The sequence below is a fragment of the Oryx dammah genome, unplaced genomic scaffold (genome assembly GCF_014754425.2).
Source record: "Oryx dammah isolate SB20612 unplaced genomic scaffold, SCBI_Odam_1.1 HiC_scaffold_9, whole genome shotgun sequence".
In the NCBI taxonomy this organism is placed as follows: domain Eukaryota; kingdom Metazoa; phylum Chordata; class Mammalia; order Artiodactyla; family Bovidae; genus Oryx; species Oryx dammah.
Genome location: NW_024070193.1, coordinates 17183172 through 17207911, shown reverse-complemented (window position 1 = coordinate 17207911; position 24740 = coordinate 17183172). Strand labels below are relative to the sequence as shown.

Genomic DNA, 24740 nt, shown 5'->3' with positions numbered 1-24740 from the left:
TTCTGTTCTTTCTCACTTGCTGGACAATTTTTGCTGATAACAATTAGAACAAATTACAGTATTCCAAAAACATCTTATTTTTATTTTGGTACACAGTTTTGGGTGGACTTAGGTATCTTAGGTACTATGATAGTGTATTGCTTCATAATTTATCCCAAACACCTACTTTCTAATTAAGAGGTATCTTTTATTTAAAAGTTACATTTATGGGAATTCCCTGATGGTGCAGTGGTTAGGACTTTGTGCTTCCACTGCAGGGGGCCCAGGTTTGATCCCTGGTTGGGGAACTATCTGCATTATCCCAGTGGGTTTTCTTTTCAAAGCCATTTTTGAAAAGTTACCACTTTTGAGGATTATTTTATATTCAGTAGTGAAGTCACACTGAACTAAACAAGATGGTTTATAGTAAAGTGCCTAGAAGACAGTAAGTCTCTTTTCATTTACTATTAGTAGGAAATCCCTGAGAAGTTATAGCAAGGAATGAACCTGTTAGAAAGGTGAAAGAAAGAAGGAAAAATGGAAAGATGCTCCAAAATGGTCAAAGCAGTGCATCTAAACTAGCTTTTTGACCCTAAAACTTCAGGCCCCTGCATTAAGTCATCCCACTGCTGCCTCACAGTTCTCCTGAGTGGCCAGCAGGACAAGACCACAGGGACTCCTGAGCTTGAGCCCTGAGTCAAGGAGCCCAGAGTTCAGCCACTGGGAGGTGCGGGTAAACCCCAGCGTGAGCTGTAGAGGCCTCAGCATGGAGGCGTCTGTCCCTCCCTCACAGCTTCCGGCCACAAATGCTCTGAGAACACGTCCAGCTGAAATAATAAACACTGGCTGTGAACGGAGGCCCTCATCACCTTTAACTCCAGCTCAGCATGTCACTGTTCATCCTGTGCAGAGCCCAGAGGGAAGCCCACAAGGAAAGGAGCACGGGCAGGAAGAACAACCTGAGAAAGACTTCGAAACACGTCCTCTCCTGACATCAACAGCAGCCAAAACAGGACAGCAGCCCCTCTGCAGACCCTCCTCTGAGCCACAGGCATTGCCTCATGTGACCCTCACAGCCGCCCTATCAGGATGGCTTTTGCAGTTAACCCCATCTTACAGATGAGAAAGCAGAGGCTCACAGAGGTGTCTCCCAAAAATGACACAGGAGAGCCTAAATTTAACCACAGTTCTCTCTGCTGCCCTCTGAGCCCAAACTCTTTATTTTTTTTAATTTAGATACTGATACTGTTAGTTGCTCAGTTGTGCCCGACTCTTTGTGACCCCATGGACTGCAGCCAACCAGGCTCCTCTGTCCATGAGATTTTCCAGGCAAGGATACTGGAGGGGTTTGCCATTTCCTTCTCCAGGGGATCTTCCTGACCTAGGGATCGAACCTGGGTCCCCTGCACTGCAGGCAGATTCTTTACCTACTGAGTTACCAGGGAATAGCTGATCTAGGACATGCTGGCATTAAAAAAAAAAAAAAAAGTCCTATCAAGGATTTCTTTTTACTTTCCCATTCAGGAACTACAACATGCTTCTCAGATATCAAAACCCAGTGCTTATTTTTATTATCAATACTACTCTAAAGAGAAAGAGGATAAAGCAGAACTATTTCTTTCAGTGCAGAAAGTCATCAAGCTATATAGATATTTTCTAAAGTCTTCTGTAATAGTAATGTTAACTGATGAAAATGTATTTATGCATCATTTTAGCAAGAAAAATTATGGAATTCCCCAGAGCCCCAACTCTTATCCTCCCGACTTTTCTGAACACACACGATGTCATGACAGCTCTCACAAGGCAAGCACAGTTATGACACTCATTCTACAGATGAGGAGACGGTGCATACGGACAGGCCCCACCCCTGGGCACAATGGCCAGTAAGCAGCTGTGCTTGGGAGGGGAATGCAGCAGCCCTTCTGATCTGGCCCCAGTCATTCCCACCACCCCCAAATTGCTAAGGTTCCAGGGAAAGAATGTGGTAAATAGCACGGAAAGTGACAGCACAGGACCTGGGAGGTGCAAGCAGGAGTCAGGGCGGGATCATTAGTGCCCCCTGCCTCAACCATGACTTGCTCAGCCTCTGCTGCACCCTAGGGACTGGAGAGTCTAAAGATCCCCACCCTGGCCCTTCATCTGGCAAGGTCTCCACGCAGAACGGCTGCTTGGCAGGGAAACTGAGTTAGAAGGGAGACGCTTCAGCTCTGCTCTTGCGGACCCAAACCAATATATTAACCTGCATTTTCCCTGGAAAACAGAAATTAGGACGCATTCTTGAAAAGCTCACTTTACTCATTCATTCTTGCAGCCAACAAATAACTTCCTAACTGCCTACTGAGTGTCAGGCCCTGTGCCAAATACAAATTACACTTTAAAATAAGAAAATAAGTTAGATTGGCTTTAAAATATTCCACAAAAAGATACAGCATCATTATAATAAAAACCAGCATTAGCTCCCCACCCCAAGGCAAGACACTGAAGACCTTTTAAGGTGAAAAAAGAAAAAGAAAAGAAAAACAAACACACACACGTAATTTTTTGCCTTTTGTGTCTCATGCTAGGCTATGTCCCCTGAGGGTTCTTTATTCCTTTTACAATTAAGAATAAAAGCTAAAAAATAATAACTATGATAAATAGGATAGGGATTCATTCTTCTACTGCAAACTTGTAAAAGTTGAGCCTTGTTACAAAAATCAGATCAAGGTGACTTCCTCAGTTTGAAAAGGGAGAAATCAGTTTGCATTCCCCCCCCCACATACCTCACCTCATGTTACAACTCATATGAACCAGTTATAGAAATGGCAGCCTGCCCAAAGATTGTGAAGTCATAAAAGGAACAAAACTCCCAATTTAAAGTCTTGAATGGGAACCAAGCTGAGGGAAATTCCAAATAATTTATGACTGCTGGCTCTCACCATTACCAACAGAAAGAAGATGAGGTTGGAGGACAGGAAGTTCTCAAGGGACAGATACCTATATTGCCATTTTCTGTATGGGGTCTTCAGCTCTGTTGAAGGCTGGGATTTGTTCCCCCTGAATTTGGACCTTCAACCCACAATTACATGAGCCTCTGGATACACATGCCACCCAATCACAACAGAGCTGTCTCAGCCCAGACATGGGGCTCCTTCCTGTAAATTAATTCCACACCACCAGCATCTCCCCCTCCACCATGTAAAGAGCATGGGCGTGGGGGGCAGGGATGAACCTACTTAAACAAAATGGAGCTCACTTGCTGAAATAATTGGTAGCCAAGGAGCCCAGAGGCCAGGGATGCTAAGTCAGTCAGTGAGCCTGGTGCCCCTCCCAGGCGCAGCCACGCCCTGGCCGTGGGACTAGGACGGGCCACCACCCTGCTCTGTAAGATGAGTGTCATAACTGGACGCTCATTTCTCAGCAAACAGTTGTGAGATAACGTAGTAAAGCAGGTAGCAGTCTGACCGATGAGGGTGCCGCAATTTCAGCAAGGACTATGACAACCACCACTGTGTCACTGTAAACACATCGAGTGTGGGGACTTCCCCATGTCCCGTGAGCACTGGGAAAGATCCACTGCCATTCAATTCTGGTTCAAGACCGCTCAGAAGACCAAATATCCCAGAACTCCGCCTTCCAACGCAGCATTCCATCTGCTAACAACCACAAAAGCCAGCCCATCAGGGACCCAGGATTAAGCCTGATAGAATCAAGATGTTCTTTGCTCAGCGAGCTGCTGAATGAACTGGCAGTTTGCTAAAATCTGCAGGCCACCCCGATTCCTCCAGCAGATTCCTAAGAAGTCTGCAGAGGCCAGGCTGGGCCACTGCTGACAGAAAATTAAAAGCAAGGTCAAAAAATTCAATTGGAGGCACAAAAAATTCAACTGGAGGCGAGGTTCCCTAACGTGATTTCTTTTCCTAGTGGGGGAAAGAAGAGGTCTGGGTATGAAAGTGGCCTTTAACCATTAAAACAGTTCATAACTATAATAAAATGGTGGTGGCAGGGGGCGCAGGGGAGAGCAGAGACTGAAAACAATCTAAATGCCTTCCCTAGAATAAATGGTTAAATAAAGGTTATAGAACACTCTTGTGTGGGAGAATAACGGACAACAGACCTCTGTGAAAAGAATGAGAAAGATACGTGTGTTCCAGCAGAGACGGGCCTCCATGATATATTAAGGGAACAGGGTAATGTGTAGAAAAGCTTAGCTCATGCAATCCTGTTTTTGACAAGGCATGACTCTATCTGAGCAGAAAGATCTAGAAGCCTGCACCACAAACAGTACTCACTGGCTCTCCCTGGGAAAAAGAGTAGGGTGATGGCAAAGATGGGCTTTCTTTCCTGTTGTTTGAACATGCTCCTATGTTGTTTGAATTTTTTTTTTAATTTAAACCTTACTCCTTTTTTTGTATTTTTTTTAACTTATTTTGTTTTGGGGTATAGACAATTAACAAAGTTGTGATAGTTTTCAGTGAACAGCGAAGCGACTCAGCCATATAAATATGTGTATCCATTCTCCCCCAAATTCCCCTCCACTTTCATAATAAATTTTGACAAACACTCCCCAGAAGAAAGCAGCATAGCAATGCAAATGTTAAGGAACTCTTCATTTGGACAAAGTTGTTTGTCGGAATCTATAGGCACTGATGTGGGAAAATTGACAGGTTTTATCAAATGATGAAATGTGCTTTTGAACTGTGGTGTTTGAGAAGACTCTTGAGAGTCCCTTGGACTGCAAGGAGATCCAACCAATCCATTCTGAAGGAGATCAGCCCTGGGATTTCTTTGGAAGGAATGATGCTAAAGCTGAAACTCCAGTACTTTGGCCACCTCATGTGAAGGGATGACTCATTGGAAAAGACTCTGATGCTGGGAGGGATTGGGGGCAGGAGGAGAAGGGGACGACAGAGGATGAGATGGCTGGATGGCATCACTGATTCGATGGACGTGAGTCTGAGTGAACTCCGGGAGCTGGTGATGGACAGGGAGGCCTGGTGTGCGGCGATTCATGGGGACGCAAAGAGTCAGACACGACTGAGAGACTGAAATGAACTGAACTGAACTGATCAAATGATGAAAGCCATGGGTATGACAGGTTGGAATTGGAGTAAAGGGGTGGCCAGCCAGGGGAAAGGACATAATTGGGTTCATATATCTATAAAACTGCTCTAGAAGAGATATTTCCCACCAACACTGCCATTGCATCTGAGTGAAGAAGCAGGGGACAGGGGTGAGGGGAGCAGGAGGGAGCCAGTTTCTCATCTTTTCACAACACCCTTGATCGTCACCACAGGTGATGATACCAATCAACAAATGAATACAGGAGGCTTTTCAGGCTTTCAAGGCTTGCCTTGTGGTGACTTCCTTCGCTCATCTTCCCATATTTGGTCATCCAATTGCCTTCCCATTCCTCAGCTAGGTACACCTATCCCAGAGAAGCACACTCCATGCCTCAGGAGGTGGCCTTTGGCCACTTCCAAATAGCTTGCTGGAGGAGTGGAAGATGTTGAGGATTACACTGCACAAAGATGGACACATCTGGGTGCCTCTGGGCATGTCTTTCAAGCCAACAACAACAAAAAACACCAACCATCCACCTTCCTGCTCCCTCCACATCCCTGTAGCCTAAGAGTGTCCTTCCCATGATGCAGAGGCCCAGCCTCTCAGTTATACATGAAGACCTGGGGTCCAGCCCAGTGCAATCCCTCCCACTGACTTCTCACTACTGCTTTACGAAGTATCACTGTTAGCCCCATTTTCCAGATGGAAAAACTGGTAAGAACAAAAGTAGTGTCCAGAGTCACGTAGCATGTAAGAGGAGGAGGGGATCTGAACTCCAGTATCTGCGCTGATCATTCCGCCTGGAGACAAGGCTGGGCTGCAGAGGAGGAGACCCAGACGCGGACGTGATGGTATCACACAGGCTTTCAAAACCGGCAAAAGTCAAGGAGGAAATAAACGCTGAGGGGTTACATCATCCTCCTAAAAGAGATTTATCTCCAGGCCCCTGAACTCTGTCCCATGATAAATGGCCATGGCAGTAAGACAAACAGACCAAGCACACAGCAGGTCGGCGTTGCTGCTAAAATGGGAACATGTCCTAACATTCCTGAGGCACAAGGTCCGAGTGCAGGGCCAGTGAGTGACACGCTAAACACGAAAAACATCACCCGACTGCAGCCGCCGTGGCTAGAGACACACATCCTGCTGTCAAATGTCGTCATCACCAGTTCTGCATCGAAAGAGTCCCACTCTTGGGTCAGAAGCTGCTTCCTGCCTTAGCAAGAACATCAGCTCTGCCTGAACTTGGCTCTGAGGCATATCTGTCCCACAAGTCACATTCACAAACCTGGCTCTATCTTCTGATCACCTGAGTCATTTTCAGTTCAGTTCAGTCGCATCCAACTCTTCGCGACCCCATGGACGGCAGCACTCCACGCTTCCCTGTCCATCACCAACTCCCAGAGCTTGCTCAAACTCGTGTCCATCAAGTTGGTGATGCCATCCAACCATCTCATCCTCTGTCGTCCCCTTCCCCTCCTGCCTTTAATCTTTCCCAGCATCAGGGTCTTTTCCAGTGAGTCAGTTCTTCGCATCAAGTAGCCAAAGTATTGGAGCTGCAGCTTCAGCATCAGTCTTTCCAATGAATATTTAGGACTGATATCCTTTACGACTGACTAGTTTGATCTTATAGTCCAAGGGACTCTCAAGAGTCTTCTCCAACACCACAGTTCAAAAGCATCAATTCTTTAGTGTTCAGCTTTCTTTATGGCCCAACTCTCACATCCATATACGACCACTGGAAAAACCATAGCTTTGACCAGATGGACCTTTGTCAGCAAAGTATTATCTCTGCTTTTTAACATGCTGTCTAGGTTGGTCATAGCTTTTCTTCCAAGGAGCAAAAGTCTTTTCATTTCATGGCTGCAGTCACCATCTGCAGTGATTTTGGAGCCCAAGAAAATAAAGTCTCTCACTGTTTCCATTGTTTCCCCATCTATTTGCCATGAAATGATGTGACTGGATGCCATGATCTTCGTTTTTTGAATGCTGAGTTTTAAGCAACTTTTTCACTCTCCTCTTTCACTTCCATCAAGAGGCTCTTTAGTTTCTCTTTGCTTCCTGCGATAAGGGTGCTATCATCTGAATATCTGAGGATATTGATATTTCTCCCAGCAGTCATGATTTCAGCTTGTGCTTCATCCAGTCCGGCATCTCACATGATGTACTCTGCATATAAGTTAAATAAGCAGGGTGACAATATACAGCCTTGACGTACTCCTTTCCTGATTTGGAACCAGTCTGTTGTTCTATGTCCGGTTCTAACTGTTGCTTCTTGACCTGCATACAGACTTCTCAGGAGGCAGGTCAGGTGGTCTGGTATTCCCATCTCTTTCAGAATTTTCCAGTTTGTTGGTATCCACACGATCAAAGGTTTTAGTCTAGTCAACGAAGCAGAAGTAGGTGTTTTTCTGGGCCATTTACTAGTCTTACCCACCCCCCCCAACCCCACCTTAAACAAACTTTTTCTCTTTAGCCAAATGAATGAAAGAATGAGTGGATGATGCACTAGCTGTTTTTTGTTTAAACTACCTGTGGAAATAAGCACATAACTGTTAACACTTTAAATGTCGGTCACATAACACCTGAAACCATCTTGAGTACCACAAGCATCACAACTTAGAAATGGGCGCACTAGACACTAGCCGGTTTTCTAAGACAAAGGGGTTTCTGGGGCCAAATAAGCTGAAGACATATGGAGCTGAACAATTTTAACCTGCAGCAGGACTTCTCAGAGCCGTTACTAGCCAAATGTACCTGTACAATCTCCAAGAGAACACTAGGATGTCACGCAGTATTTCCCAACTTTATGTGACTAGATAACTTTTTAAATACTATCCCAAAGGACACTATTAGTCTCCAGAAGATATTTTGGAAAGTCTTCATTAAACTGCCTTCTGCTGCTGCTGCTGCTGCTAAGTCGCTTCAGTCGTGTCCGACTCTGTGCGACCCCACAAACGGCAGCCCACCAGGCTCCCCCATCCCTGGGATTCTCCAGGCAAGAACACTGGAGTGGGTTGCCATTTCCTTCTCCAATGCATGAAAGTGAAAAGTGAAAGTGAAGTCTCTCAGTCGTGTCCGACTCTTAGTGACCCCATGGACTGCAGCCCACCAGGCTCCTCCATCCATGGGATTTTCCAGGCAAGAGTACTGGAGCGGGTTGCCATTGCTTCAGATCTCTATAAATACTTCTCCTAAATCCTCCCATAGGCTGGGAAATTACGTTTTAAGAAACTGGTAGGTGTGGGGGTGAAGGAGACAGACAAAAAGAGACACAAAAAGAAAACAGGAAATAAGTTACGAAGGCTGTCTTTAATCTACAACTGTTGTGGTGGCAGTAATTAAGAAACTAGAATCTTGTGACTTGGAAGCCGCCAGTTCCACAGATAAAGGCAAGGTCTCAAAAGGTCGGTTCTCGGTGATAGTGTCAAAGGGCGGCACACTCCTTAACCACGGTGTTTATGAAATTCTGGCCAAACCCAGTCACTTAAAAACCACACTAAGAAACATCTTACTGACCCTGTGAAAACTGTAATTCTTAAACAGAGGCAAGCCAGCCTCCTCTTGCCTGGGTTTGCTTTAGAGCTTCTAATGTCAAAATCCTTCAGACAATGCACTGTCAATCAAGATGAGTCAGAGACTGAACCCAGCAATTTGGACTGGGAGAAATGGGGGTGGGGGGGAGGGTCATCCTGATGTGAGCAAGAGGAATATTAAATTATGTGATCTGGGAAATCTCCACCCAAATTCCACTTAGCTCTCAATGTTCTATACAGGGGAGATGGGAGAACTTAGGAAAAGTTAACAAAAATATTTGTGAAATAACTGAACCAAACCCAAGCAGCATTCCTAGTTGCTACTGAGGAATGACATACTCATAAGCATAGTAATAGCAACTAGCCACACAGTGTGGGTGCTAATTAAATCCACTCTCTGTGTAGCTCTAGGTCCAAATCTGAGGTTTGCTCAACTGTAATAAAGCGTCCTAGGGTGAGGACCCACACTCTGTCTGCAGCAGCAATGTGATGCTGGTACTCAGTACGGTGCCACTCACAGAGGAAAAAGAAGGCATCTTCTACCCAAGCAACAACCACCCACTCATCAATAAACCAACCAGTCAACAACCCACTGACATAAGCACTCCAGCCACTCCCCAAGCAGATTCTGACTCAACAGCAGAAGTCGCCCTGAGGCCCTTTAGTGAGATAGGTCAAGAGCTCTGTGACCTCAACTAGGTATGGTCTCCAAGCTTGAAGAAGTCAAAAGTCAGATCCTTCACTCTTCATCTTCCCAAAAAAGATTTCTGGGGGTTTACGTCTCTCAGCAGGGATTTGAGCAGGAGGCAGATGACCACCTCCCCCATCCCCAGCCCACAGGATAAAGCAATTGGAGATTCATTCCCAAAACTCCAAGATAAGAACAGCAGGACAATTAAGGGAGAAGGGTGGGCCCCCAACCCAGACCACATACTTCTCGTTCTTGAAGTCAGGAGATCTCCCTGACCACACATGCGCAGAAGAGCTCCTGGTAGGCCAAAGGGTAGTTATGTCAAGGAATGTTCTACCCAGCTGCCTGTTTAGTAAAATGCATCTTGGCTAAGAGATAACTGCACACATGTGGGAGGATCCTGAGGTATACCAAATATGGACTGTGAACCAAGCAAATGAAAATGCCTGCCCAAAAGAAACTGGAAGAAATACCCCATAAATTAATACAGACCACTATGAAGGTGCAACTCAGGGACTCTCCCTTTGAATCTGCGCATGTGTCTATCCACACATACTGTATTTTTTTTCCTCTTAACAAATACTTTGCTTTACTGCTTTCCGTCTTTGTGGAAATTCTTTTCTGCAAAGTCGAAGGCCAGGGCTCTTGTCACTGACCATCGGCCAAGTAGACAGGATCTGGTGTTTTCACCACCATGACCTAGCCTCAGTCTATCTGGGAATCCAAGCCCCGATCCAAACCATCGCAGGCTGAGGCCACCTGATCTGACCAGACAACCAATAATCAACAAATCTGCTAAACAACCAATTACCAAGCCCAGCTGAATCCCCTTAACAACCCTCCCTCACCAAATCCCCCCTCTCCTCCAATACTGCTGACCACCTCTAAATGCATCCCCAGCTCACCATCCATCAGTAATATCAGGCCCATTTTACTGGCTACTTGATCTAAGCCCACATATCAAAACTCTACCCAAATCTCCCCACTGACCCTACCAGGGCTGCCTCATGGCCCTCAGGCACAGCTCCTTGTCGGGGATCTACAAAACAGTTTGAAAGCTGGGTACAGGCAGATTGGGGGAATTGGTACCCAAAAATATGAAAAGCAAAAGAAACTGAAATTAATAAATGTTTTGTTAAATGCCTACATTTAACATCATATATTCTTTAGTAATTGTTAACTTTGGCATTCACAGAAATTTCATTACTTTCCGCCCAAATTTTTTGGCCACGTCACAAAACATGTGGGATCTTAGTTCCCTAACCAGGGATCAAATCTACACCAGTGGAAGCATAGTCTTAACCACTGGACCGCCAGGAAGTCCTAAATTTCACTACATTTTGAAAATGAGTTATAGGTTAGCTTTCTCATATCCCAGGAATCCCCAAATATGCATCATGACTGCTGAAACATCAGTCAGTAGTAAAATAAAGAAGTATTCATAGCCAAATAATATAACAAAGAACAGATATAAGCAGAGGCAAAACTATTTTCTTTTACGTTTCAAATTATTATACAACATTACACATAAATATATTCTTTTTGCAAAGCAAGAGTTGATAAGACGGGCTCAGGGCCAAAATTCTCAAAACATCCTAGCAACTCTGGACACAGTCCAAACTCCTCTGGAAGGTCTCAGGCCCCCTGAGCAGGTCTCTGCCTGGCTCCCCTAGTGGGAAGCCCTCACCCCATGCCCCCACACGTCCTCTTCCCTGCGCTAGAGGCTGGGCCAGCAGCCCCCTGCACATCCTTCCAAGTCTTTGCACAGGCTGTCCCTCTGCAGGGCATGCCCTCCTCGCCCACCATTCATTCCGTGGCTCTTTAGCCACTGTTGTTCAAGGTTCAGTCTCCTCTGACACATTCCCTTTCCCTCTGGCATCACGCTTCACGATCTGTGTCAAGAATACCCCAGACTTCCCGGGTGGTTCCGTGGTAAAGAATCCGCCTGCCAGTGCAGGAGACACACGTTCGATCCGAGATCTGGGAAGATCTACGGACTGTGGGGCAACTGAGTCTGTGAGCCACAACTCCTGAGTCCATGCTCTGTAGCCCATGAAGCCCAAGCACCCAGAAGCTATGCTCTGCAGAGAGAGAAGCCACCACAATGAGAAGCCAGCGCAGCGCAACGAACAGAAGCCCCTGCTCACCCCAGTTAGAGAAAGTCAGCGCAAAGTAACAGAGACCCAGTGCAGCCGAAAAAGTAAAAAAATATTCTCTCACAAACTAGAGAGAAGTGGAACTAGAATGAAGTTAAGTGTCCAAGACATTTAGAGACAAGCCACCATCCTCAACGGGCCTCTAACTTCCCATGACTGATGGCCTAAGTCAGGGACTCTTGCAGGGGAAGGTGGGGTAGCTGGGGTTGGGGCGGGGGAAGGTTATGAATTGGAATAGGAAAAAACGTTTACTCTTTGTTTTCAGTAACCTCTGACTACAATGTAGCAAGTCTTTTCTATATGAATGTAGACATTAAGACACAGGTGTATTATTAGAAGCACCTGTGGTTTTGCCACCAACGAAATCAGTCTTTTCCCATCATATTACAGTGTCAGCAATATCTCAAAATATCCTCCATACTCAACACTATGTCAAAATTATGGTAGCCATTAGACTTTGCTGCTAGATTTTGTTACTAAACATTTCAATACAGATGTGCATTTATTACTAGATCCAAAATTTATTTCTGGTAACTGTATTTCAACATAGCTGGTTTCCTTTGTAACCCCATGTATATTATCTGATGCATAAAGAAAAAGTGCAGTCTTCAGAGAGTCACAGGAGTCTAAGACACACAAAGACAAGAATCCTGGCTCCAATTAATAATTTTTAGAACCAGAAGTTAGAAGACTTCAGTGACGGACGTTTTGTTAAGTGGACCACAGATCAGGGAAACTATATCTGCCAGGGCAAGGCCTCATTTGTCTCTCACGGGACACTTGGAGGTCACTATGAATGGCCTACCTACCACCACCTCTCAGGCCATAAACACAGCTGTTTTTGTCACTTTCAGCCTGGACAGCTTCTATTGTTCCACTGGGTCTATAGTAGGGAATCTGAAAACTTTTTCTATTAAAGAGCCAGAGACACTTGCTCCTTGGAAGAAAAGCTATGACAAACATAGACAGCATATTAAAAAGCAGAGACAAGGACATTGTTTTGCTTACTGCCACATTCAGAGTTCTAAAATTTTGCCCAGAATGTAATGGTACTTAATAAATACTAGTTGAATGAATGAATGAAATAAAAGAATACACTAAAAAAATAAAAAGCAGAGATATTACTGTCCCAACAAAGATCCGTATAGTCAAAGCTATGGTTTTTCCAGTGGTCATGTATGGATGTGAGAGTTGAACCATAAAGAAGGCCGAGTGTCAAAGAATTGATGCTTTTGTTGGAGAAGACTCTTGAGAGTCCCTTGGACTGCAAGGTGATCCAACCAGTCCATCCTAAAGGAGATCAGTCCTGAGTGTTCATTGGAAGGACTGATGCTGAAGCTGAAACTCCAACACTTTGGCCACCTGACTCGAAGATTCACTGGGAAAGACCTTGATGCTGGGAAAGGATGAAGACAAAAGGAGGAGGAGGGCGGCAGAGGATGAGATGGTTAGATAGCATCACTGAGTCAATGGACATGAATTTCAGCAAACTCCGGGAGACAGGAGAGGACAGAGGAGCCTGGCGTGGTACTGTCCATGGGGTTGCAAAGAATCAGACACAACCTAGCAACTGAACACCAAGTTTTAGGTTTGACTGGCCATAATGTCTCTGTTGGAACTATTCAAAACTACTGTCTGAGTGAAAAAGTGGAGACAATATGCAGGAATGGGTGTGGTCTGTGTGCCAATAAAATCTTACAAGAACAGGCAGAGGGCCAAATTTGGCCCCACAGACCATAGTTCAAACTACAGCACCACTACTAACAGCAGAATTGTTCAGAAGAACTTTCTGCCATGATGGAAATGTTTTATATGTGCACCTTCTAACACAGTAGCCACAAGCCACACAGGACTATTGAGCACTTGAAATGTGGTTAGTGTGACTGAAATGCTCAACTGTACCTTTTATTTAATTTGTTAATTTCAATTTAACCACCCTAAGTGGCTGGCAGGTAGCACATGTCTAGACAGTCCTATCCAAGACCTTTTCCACCCTTTTGAGGTTCTTCACAACCCGGCCAACAGCACAATGGATGGTCCGTCCCAGCCTCAGCAAGTCTGAAGCACTGAGGCCAGAAGCTGATTCCAGACGCTCTCACATTCCACACTCCCCACACTCTGCCCGAGCGGTTCTGCAGCTCAGAACATCCTGCCGAGTGGTTCTGCAGCTCAGAACATCCTGTCTCTTGACTCTGCCCTTCCAACGCCAACTTTGCCTCAGGCCTTCCTAGACACCCCGGATGAAATTTACTGCTCTCTGGGAGGCACTGTGAGAAGCCATGTCCTATAAAACCTGCCATAGCAACTCGGGCACATTCTCTGGCTGTTTTTCTTCTCTGTGAGAGATCTGAAGATAAGGCCATATCCCTAGCACAGGGACTTTAAAATTAAAAAGAAAGCACTAAGTTTGTGAAATGAACAAACTGTAATTAGAGCTGAGTACCTAACACAAGCTGTCATTCAAAAACTTCTTTCTGGGGAAATTATCCAGCTGTTCAGTGGTTAGGACTTCATGCTTTCACTGCTGCAGGTCCAGGTTTGATCCACTGTCACAGAACTAAGATCCCACAAGCAAAAAAAAAAAAAAAAAGACTTCTTTCGGAAATTAAAAGATTTACCAGATGAATTTCAGATCTACAAATACAGAGGGATATGACCACTTGGGTTAACACCCCATTCGACTACCACCACAAGATCTTACCCTCCCAAGCCTCAATTTTCCTCATCTGTAAAATGGGTTGAGAGTGTCTAGACCTGGGAGAAACAGAACACTTAACTCCCATTCATTCTTGGCATCAGTGCCAAGACATAAACAGCAGTGTCCTGGGAGACACAAATGCCTGCCCCCAACTCCATGAACACAGGGAACACAAACTAGACTTGGCAGGAGCAGAGTGCAAAAGCAGCAGGATGAACATGGGATTCCTGAACCAGCCTTCTGTACAGTCTATCTCAGGGCAGGCAGGGCACGGTGTTACATAACAGCTGCACTTCCTCATGTCCTCTGAGCACTCTGGCCACACCATCTCTGAAGTCACTTAGAGTGGGTGGGTCACTGCACAGCAGACTTCACCAGCCCACGAGCCCCTAAGCTGAGGGCTGCTGCCACAGCTGCTGAGATGACAGCCTGCCCTCCCCATAAATGCCACGGCCACTGCCCACAGAACAGTCCAGAGGCTGCAGCTTTTTGGAGCTTCTGGGGCTTCTCTGAACAGATAAGAAAATCCTGCCACTTGTCATCCTGGTTTTTCTGACCCAAGGCCCTGTTTTCTCCTCTTACTCACCAGGCTGGGTGCCAAGTAGCCGGGCCATTGTTAACAATCAAATCCACCCTCAGAGGTAGGAGGGGGAGAGATCAGCCACCTCTGAGGGAATTCAAATGATTGGGACTGGGGCCCTTTTAAGTCTAGTTACAAAGAAAGGCTTTGAACTCTGGTAGCCTTGTTGGAAGGAGTTCTGACTTTGAAAGAATCCCAGTCATTTCATATGTCTGTACTGCTATATATATATATACACATATATATGTATATATATTTATAAAGTGTTTTTTCCTGATCATCATCAAATTTCCCTAGTTATCAAATAGCGTGTTGCAATCAATTCAAATTATATTCGAAGTGTGAGAAAAGAAGAAGTCTCTCCCAGTGATCCCATCCCTCCAGGCAGCCCCCCAAGAGATCAGGGCTGCTTTACTGTTAACGACGGTCCTGACTGTGGTCCCAATCAGGCATGGCTAGTCCAACTTGTCTTCTTCACCCTCAACACTTCTCCTACTCACAGAAACCATTGGAGTTTCAATCCAGAAAATACAATAATAATATAAAAGCACACTGCCCCTTCTCCAAAAGGAAATAAAATTTGCATTTCTTGGAGGTGGGGCCAGAATACGATTAATAGTTAAAGTTTTCCCGTTTGTTCTAAGTTCGCAGCCAGGGTTCAGAACCACGCAGCAGCCAGACCACACATGAATCCAATTACACCAGAATCTCCACCCAGGAGGTCATCCCTCGTCCCTCTCTTTGACAGCGAATGAGGCTGAGTCAGACCCCAAGAGGAGTGAACGAGGAAAGAGAAAAGAAAACAAGTGTGGCCTGGAGCCCACTGCAGCCCTCGGCTATTGGGTCAAGCCTCCTTTCTCACAGACTTGTCTTAAAGTAATGAAACCATATTTTAAACAAAGAAAGGATGATTGTGCCAGTTCCTTGGAAGAATGCTGCTGCAAAGAATCGGAAGGGTCCTCTTAGAACTGCATTGCAATTCTTTTTCTTTTTTTAGAGAATACCCATGAATAATGGGTAATACCTTTGGACAGCAAGGGGATCAAACCAGTCAATCCTAAAGGAAATCAACCCTGAATATTTATTGGAAGGACTGATGTTAAAGCTGAAGCGCCAATACTTTGGCCACCCGATGCAAAGAATCGATTCATTGGAAAAGACCCTGATGCTGGGAAAGATTGAGGGCAGGAGGAGAAGGCGGTGACAGAGGATGAAATGGTTCGATGGCATCACTGACCCAATGGACATCAGTTTGAGCAAACTATGCGAGATAGTGAAGGACAGGGAAGCCTGGTGTGCTGCAGTCCCTGGGGTTGCAAAAAGTCAGACACGACTGAGCGACTGAACAACAACATTAAGAGTGAACTCTTGTACACAGGAGTAGAAGGGTGTTGCAGAAGTGAGGGGTAAGCCAGTAGCTCACTGGAGAGGCCTGGGACACTCCCATTTTACAGACGGGTCAGAGAGATAGCGAGGGTCCCAAATGATAAATGGCTAGGCTGTGACAAGGCATATTCAAAAGCTAAAGTCTGACCAGGCCAAACTCTTTCGATGACATCCTCTAAAATACCCAGTCAACAAAAGCCACCCACAGAGTAAGAGCTCACAAAACGCTGAACATCTTGGCTACGGCAGTTTGCCCACAAGAGGCACAAACATCGTGGTTTACAGATGCCAAAAGAGAGGCTCCCAGAGGCTGTACTATTTGCCCAGCACACAGGGACACTGTCCCAGTGAGGGGTGGGGCCCCAGGGGGATGATGTGGAAGAAAAGAGGGGCCTGGGAGGATCCATCTCTGCCTCCCCATTATGTGAGCCAACCAGGAGACTCAGGGTCAATGCTTCCAAATTCTAATTTAGCAAGAAAGCCAGAGACCATGGAGGCCAGAGCTTCAGGAACGACGCTCTGAGCTTCCTGCCTGCTCACCGGAGCCTTCACAACCTGGCAAAGCAGGCCTGCCAGCAACACTTCCAGGAGCAGCCCTGCTCCTGTGGGCAGCGGCTTAAGCGGAACCTCCAACAGGACGCAGAGACCTGGATGCAAAACCTGATCAGAAGGAACGCCCACCCGTCTTTTTCCGGAATGTTTTATGGGAGATTCCAGATAAAATGAAATGGCTATAGTTACCACACTCAGGACTTGCTTGACAGCCCACTCATGCATAACAAATTACCCTTTTGAAAAAAAAAAAAAATGTAAAGTTCCCTCTATTTCAAGATAAAAGGGAGTTTTGTGAGTGAGTAAATCCTAAGGACTTGTTCCCACTGCCTAAGCCCTCCCCCACACACCCACACAGTAGAAGGCAAGATGACAGAGACGTTGCGGGCCCCAGGTGGTACCAAGTGTGCATTTTCGAGAACTACTCTGAGCAATCTAACGAACAATATCGACATCAGCCTCCCTTCCCCTGCCAATTTATGGGCCCACTCAGAGCTGCAAAACAGTCCTGACACCCCCTTTGTAGCTCTTGGAGTGTTCGCTGAGAGCAAGCCAATTTTTTCAGAGCCTTGGGCCAACGGTGTAATCACACCCCGCGTCAGAAGCTTCTGGTTGTTCTTCAGGATTCAAAAATCTGGCTGGGGGCTGCATACAGGCTGGGAGGCTCCATCAGGCTTCCTGTCAGAATAAATTCCTCTGCACCCCACCTGCGAAACTCCATTTCCATTTATTACCAAAACCGGAGCTCTGGCTTTTCCAGCTGATGACATCACTGACAGGCTTCTGACAATGGCTCTGAGAGCTTAAACCTCCCGCTAATACCTAGCAAGAGCACATTCCTCAAGAGTGAGGTCAGGTTAGCTAATTACTAATCTGGCCCCTACCCTGGCGCGCTAAACCACAGCCTAATGAGATGCCTCAGCAGATCTCTCCTAGGACACTCCTGAAGCTGCAAATAGCACCCTGCAGCAAACATGAAAACCCTGGGCATTTTTGAGCAGACAGCTGGACCTAGGGTTGCTAGATTTTGTGAATAAAATACAGAACATCGTTACATATGAATTCAGACAATCAACTGTTTAGTGTGTGTCCTGTTCAATGACTTGTAACATGAGAGAACTGCTTGCCATTTTTGGAAGGTACTTCTACTAAACAGTTATTCACTGTTTATCTGAACTTCAAATATAATTGTTTTATCTGGCAATCTTGGGGGACCACCACAGGGGACTCTTAACCCCTTCGTTTGATGTCAGTTTCCTAAATTGTCAATTACACATTACAACAAATGTGTAAGTTGCTCTAACTCCCAAAATGTGAAATGCTGTGGGGAAAAAATGGCACACGTATCAAGTAGTTTTTAGGGGAAACAAAGACTGGGGGTGGGATGGGGGCTGTTGAATTACCTGTAGGTAAAAATCACTGCGGGCTTCTCCTGGTGGCTCAGTGGCAAAGAACTTGCCTGCCAATGCAAGAGACTCGGGTTCCTTTGCGATGTTTTCCAGGTCCTTACCCCACCTTCCCTGGTGGCTCAGATGGTAAAGTGTCTGCCTACAATGTGGGAGACCTGGGTTCAATCCCTGGGTTGGGAAGATCCCCTGGAGAAGGAAATGGCAACCCACTCCATACTCTTGCCTGGAAAATCCCATGGACGGAGGAGCCTGGTAGGCTACAGCCCATGGGGTCGCAAAGAGTCAGACACGACTGAGCAACTTCTCTTCACTTCACTTCATCCCACCTTACCCCATCCTCTGGGGCTTCCCTGGTAGTTCGGCTGGTAAAGAATCTGCCTGCAATGCAGGAGACCCTGGATCAATTCCTGGGTCAGGAAGATCCGCTGGAGAAGGGATAGGCTACCCACTCCAGTATTCTTGGGCTTCCCTGCTGGCTCAGATGGTAAAGAATCCACCTGTAATGGGAGAGACCTGGGTTCGATCCCTGCATTGGGAAGATCCCTGGGGAAGGGAATGGCAATCCACTCCAGTATTCTTGCCTGGAGAATCCCCATGGACAGAGGGGTCTGGCAGGCTACAAGCCATGGGATTGCAAAGAGTGGGACACAACTGAGCAACTAAGCACACCATGGCACACCCCGCCTTAAAGATGCCACAACTAGAAGTCGGATGATGCACCATGAATGTGGTTTCTGCAAGAAAACCACGGGCCTCCAGTCAAGGCCGTGACTGTCAGAAAACATCCCGGTTCTACACAAAACAGTGGGTGGTGGGTGATCTGCCACCACACATGGGTTCCACAGATACTGAAGACATGACTGACACAGAGTGAAAAGCTCAGGTAACATCTGTGGAATGAATCTCCCTGATTAGGACCTTATTTCCAGAATAATGGTGATTCTGAAAATGGCCAGTGGTAATCTATTCACTTAACCTGCTGTCAACTTAAGTATACCCAGCAAAGAAGAGCATAAACATATATAACTTAAAGATCTCATTTCTTAAATTAGCTCAGTAAACCAAAATGTTATACAGAATCTGTTAATATGGACCAATACTCATTTGTTGAACAGTGAAAAATAAAATCAAGAACATGTGTACTTGAAGACATATACTTACAGGTTTTAAGTGAAAATAGGATTTAAACCTCTTTTTTAAGGACCAGAAATTCATTCAATCAACATGCATCCACTGAGTAATCAGCCCTGTGTCAAGCACTCCACACAGTCATCTCCTTTCATGTGTCCAACAACCCTAAGAGGCCAAGACCATCATTATCCCCATTTCACAGACAGGGAAACCGAGGCTCAGAAACTTGGTCATACTGCTGCTGAGACATAGGGGTGGAATTTCAGACAGCATCTTTCTGACAGGGGGTGGGGGGCAGAGGGGTGTTTGAACACTCTCCAGCCCTAATCTTTCTACCTCCAGACCACACAGTGAAGGAGCTGCTCAAGGTTCTAGACTGTCATGCACTCCAACCCAGCCCTCACATGGAAATCCCTCCTCAGCAGCTTCTTAGGGACCGGGGGTCAGGGAAGGGCCAGACCTTTCTGAAACACTTTCCAGGGGCTCCTATTCAAACACTCCCTTCCTGGCCACCCAACATTTTATTTCAGTTTAAAAAAAAAAAAAAAAATGAGCTTATAACATGTGAGAATTGCCTGCCCAGTACAGAAGAGTGATTTTCTAAAATCAGTGGGATATTTAAGAGTCCCAATAATAGTTCTAGCAAGCAACTGCAGGAGGTGCTAAAAAAATTATTTTAGTGGATATTTAAAATATGCCATACTACCCCTGGCTGCAGGATGTAAATACTTCTCAAGGGAATCATACAAAATCGGACTGTAAAGCTTCCAAATTTGGGAAACTGTAAAAGCCAATGTTTACAGTACAAATGGAAATGAACCTGCCACTAGCTACATTTTAAAAAATAAAAATTACTCACACACCCATATAATTAATTGCTAATTACATAAGAGGCAGTGTTGCCAGCTGGAGATTATAACCCAAGATGGTTTTTTTTTCCCCTGCAAGAAGCTGATTAATGGGTGAAAAGTGTTGGGGACCAAGATATTTATGCAGTCTCAAAGATCACTTATTGATTACAACAGGAGGAAGGTGCTATTTCAATGGAGAGCTGGCAAACACCATTTCAGCAGCACTGAGCATCACAAATCATAGGACAAATTGATGTGATGTGCCTCTTAGCATACTGCAAGGGAAAGTGCCCATGACCTTGGGAAGTGCACTTGCCACAAATGTTTAACTTGAATTTAATCCTGAGGAAACAGTCAAATCTAAAATACGGAACATTCTACAGCCTCGGTTCTCCAAGTGTGGTCTGCAGGCAGGCAGCACTCGCGTCACCTGGAAGCCTACCGGGAATGCTAACTCCTAGGTCCCTCCATGTCTTCCAGAACCACAGTGTGTGCTTCACCAAGACATCCTCCAACTCTGTGATTCTCACGCACATAACATTTAAGAAGCACCAATTCTACAAGACAATTGGCCCAACTTCTTCCAAAATGGCAATGTCGAGGCAAAAAAAATTTTTTTTATTTTTTTAAAGATGGGGGCTGTTCCAAATTAAAGAAAAGGCTGAAGTAACTTTGAAACCAAATTCAACTGAATAATCTTCAACTTGTTCCTGGGTTTTTTAAATTGACCATAAAGGACACATGGGATTTTATGTGAGATATTATTATTATATCAGAGCTAACTTCTTGGGTATGCAGTGACATTGTAGTTAGGAAACTTGACCTTTATCTTAGAGACACCTGCTGAAGTTTGTGGGAGTGAAGGGTCATGATCTAGGTCCTCTCAAAGGGTTCCATAAAAGATAGGTCTTTTATGGAAAGTATAAAATGTAGAAAGACATTTATACTTACAGAGAGTGACAAAAGTATGTAAATAGAGAAAGACATTACCAAGTGGCGACTCCAGGAGAAATTCACATGGGAGTGCACTATACTGGTCTTTCAAATTGTCTGCAGGGTTGAAAGTTTCCAACTAATTTCGGTAGAGCAAGAAAAATTACGTTATTGCTAAAATTAAAAATGTTTGAACAAGTCAAGTATTTGGAAAATAAACATACGGAAAAAGTTCGTTACAACTCTGACTTTTGAGCATCTGTGTTAATTAACATGTATTAATTTTCTTGGCAATATAAGAAACAGTACACTTTCTTCCAAAGACCAACTTCTCTCCCAGGTGTCAAAATATTTAAGAACAGTATCAATAGCAACTGCTTAGATTTAGGGAGGCTGAGAAGGTCTCTCATTTCATCTCCAAATGTAGAGACTGGTTTCTCAGGAAAAAGCTTACCAGGCAAAGGAAAAATAAATCTGAAACTGTTCAAGCTTTATTTTCAAACTCAATCCCTATACGTTCCATCATTTGGCCATAAAAAGGGAGGAAGCATAGATATAACATGGGTGAATCTTGAAAACATTCTCCTCAGTAAAAGAAGTCAATCACAAAAAGACCACATTTTGTATGATTCTACTATATGAATGTACAGAATTGGCAAATCTGTAAGAGATACAAATTTGTGGCTACTGGGGCCTGGGTGGAGGGAAGCATGGGGAGTCACTGCTAACGGGTTTCTTTGCAGGGTAGGGGGCAGGGATAAAAGTGTTCTAAAATTCTTGACTGGTGATGGTAGTACAATTCTATGAACATACTAAAAATAATACAGTTTGAAGGGGTGAATTTTGTGACGTTTGAATTATATCTCAGTAAAGCTGCTTTTTTTTTTTTTTTTTTTTTAAATCCTATCCATTACTCCAGACTCTAAGTTCTGCCTCATCCTTCCCAGAAGGCAGTTACAGGCAGGACCGAGAAAAAAGAAAAGAAAAAGTGTTAGTCGTGTCTGGTCTTTGTGACCCCATGGACTGTAGTCCACCTGGCTCCTCTGTCCATGGGATTGTCCAGGCAGGAATACTGGAGAGGGTTCCCATGCCTTTCTCCAGGGGATCTCCCTACCCAGAGATCAAACCCGGCTTTCCTGTACTTCAAGCAGATTCTTTACCATCTGAGCCACCAGTGAAGCCTTAAATTCAAGACCTGACCAGGCAGGACCAAGACAAGCCATATCCCAGAGGCCTGGGACCCAGTGCCCTGTGTGACCTTGAGCACATCCTGTCCCTCTCTGAGCTCTTACCTTCCAGGCTGTAAACTCAAGATCTGACCAGAAAGCATTTCAAGGCTTTCCAAGCCACTCTATGAGAACCAACTACAAGTTTTTCACCACTGTTTTACACAGCAGTTAGTGAACTTTCAAGGACTCAATAATGAAACTGCATTCAGCTTACCCAAGATCAAGTTTGAGGTACACAGAATTGCTTTACTTCCTTTAGATGGCCTTGGGATTGGAACATGGCATCTCTATTCATACTTAGCATTTGGGCTCAATTCAAAAGACATAAAGACAGAGGAGAAAAGTCATTTTCAACAATGAGCAAGGATTTTTATAGAAGCTTCCCTCAACACATTTTCAGGATTTCACTTCAGCAGCAATATCATGACCCTCCACCCCCAAGTGTTAATGCTGGAGGAAAAGGCCAGCCAATGACCTATGAATTCAGTAATTAGGGTTTTTCATACCTAGTAAAGGTCAGTTTGGCGAAGGGACAGCCCTTCACTTGGGCTCATCCCTACAAACTCATTTCTCATCTTTTAAGCAGCAGGAGCCAGACACTGCAGCCACAATGAACAAAACTCTCTGCAGAGCCAAAGGCAACACGCTGGAAGTAATCAGTGCTGATTAGTGTTTGGGGAAATCCTTGGCCTAAGCACACACTTTGATTCAGTTTTTCCAGTCGAAGCCATCCCGAGTCATGGGGCCTGGAAGGAGGAAATTCCCATTCATGCCTCTTAGACGGTGCCGTCTCCTCTGCAGGAAGGAAGGAGCAGACAGGAGTGCTCAGAGAGGTCCCGAGGTGCTGAGCCTGGGCGGTGCTTCCAGGCAGGAAGCAGGCGACCCTGTAGCTGTGCTGGAACTCTGTCCAATGAAGTCTAGCTTGGGAGACAGGCCCTTGACACTATAGCAACAACTAGGATGCAGAGAGAAGGCTTCTCAACCAGATGAGGAGAAGCATCTATCTGTCCCTCCTGAACCATCAGCCTACATTACATCTTCTCCTAGAATAGGCTCCAGCCACCCAGATTTCTCTTAAAGGGTCCCAGCCTCAATCTCCATAGCTAAAGGAACTGGGTTGGGACCTCCAATATGAGCTGAATCACATTCTCCCTCGAGGTCTCTGCACATGGCTAGACTGAGTGAAATGGAAACAGTCAGGAGCCGTGGGGCAGTCGTGATGTGTGGGGTGCTAGTAGGGCTCGTCTACAGAGAAATAGGAAACAAAATAGACTCCAGGGAAACAGAAAATAGGAAACAAAATAGACTCCAGGGAAACAGAAACTAGAGGAGCCTCCATGCTTCCTGATTCCTGGTTCCTTCCTGAGCTCCACTGCAAGATGGCCCCAGGTCTGTGACCCCACAGTTGTCTATAAGGGTCACTGGTTGTTTCTGATGCTAGGCATCAGGCAGGGTAAATGTGACAGGTACCCCTAAGCACAGAAGTTGGTTCAGAGCTAGGCATGTATGACTAGAGGGGTCATCAAATCCTGGGACTTGTATGGGAGTCATAAGCAACAATTCTGTGTTTGCCACTCTCATTCTCTTTTCTGGCTAGACTTGAATGTGGGAGGCCAAAAACTATTCTGCCACCACATGGAGCCCAAAAGGACCAGAAGAGATGAGAAAATCAAACCCTGATGGCTCATTTGAAGCTGAGGACCCAGCCATGCTTGGGAGGAGCTCTACTATGGGACTTTTGAATTCCTGGGCAAAGTGGCTCTTTTTTAAGTAGCTTCATATGGGTTTCTACCACATACTCCTTAAAAAAAAAAAAAAAAAAAAAAAACTTGATAAACTTTCCTAACAAAAGAACAATTTTATCACTTAAACAGGCTCAAATGAGTTTCTCTCACTTCACTTAAAAAAATGGTGCCTAATATATCACGAGAATGACTTATCCGGTCTACACAGCTAAAGTGAGATGCACATTTTCTCAATATTACTCAACTCTGCAGAGAAAATTCCGTGAAATTTCCCAATTCCATTCCAGTCCATCAGAAGAACTGAAGAGAAGTCTAATGACCTTGGTCAACAGAACAACACGATCCTTCTAGAATGAATTCCCTCCCAGCACCATGCTAGCTGCCATAAATATTCCCAGCATTAAATCACCTGTAGGGTAAGAACCTGAGAACTGCTTCATGGCGTAAGATGAAAGAGAGGACAAACCTATAGACACAAAAGCTCCTACAAGGGGAACAAACCACAACCAAGACTAAGAGACACAATAATCAAACAGAGAATGCAAGTCAGGAGTTCAAGAGTGTGAAAAAGGAGAGTACTCTACAGCTGCATTCCAGGCCAAATTTAGAAATCAAGCTGGGTTGGGTCAGAAACTGTTCAGAAGTCAAGAAGACGTGTTCAACCTCGGTGGCAGAAAACCCACAGAAACCAAACCCAGGCAGCTTTGCCGAGAATGCAAAATAGGCCCGCACCTGACAGGCCCATGGAGGGTCAAGAAAAGAACGGGGTCAACTGGGAAAATGAAGAAATGAAGTGGTTTACCCAACTGGCCACAGAAAGA

At 45.2% G+C, this 24740-nt stretch overlaps 1 protein-coding gene and 1 non-coding gene across 9 annotated transcripts in view; one reads left to right on the top strand and one right to left on the bottom strand.

Annotated features, from left to right (window-relative positions):
- FLNB (filamin B) overlaps window positions 1–24740 on the bottom strand; it is a 138194-nt gene that overhangs the window by 84838 nt on the left and 28616 nt on the right. The window lies entirely within an intron of this gene.
- On the top strand, window positions 215–287 carry TRNAG-UCC. The gene has a single exon. It is a non-coding gene; the product is annotated as a tRNA-Gly (tRNA).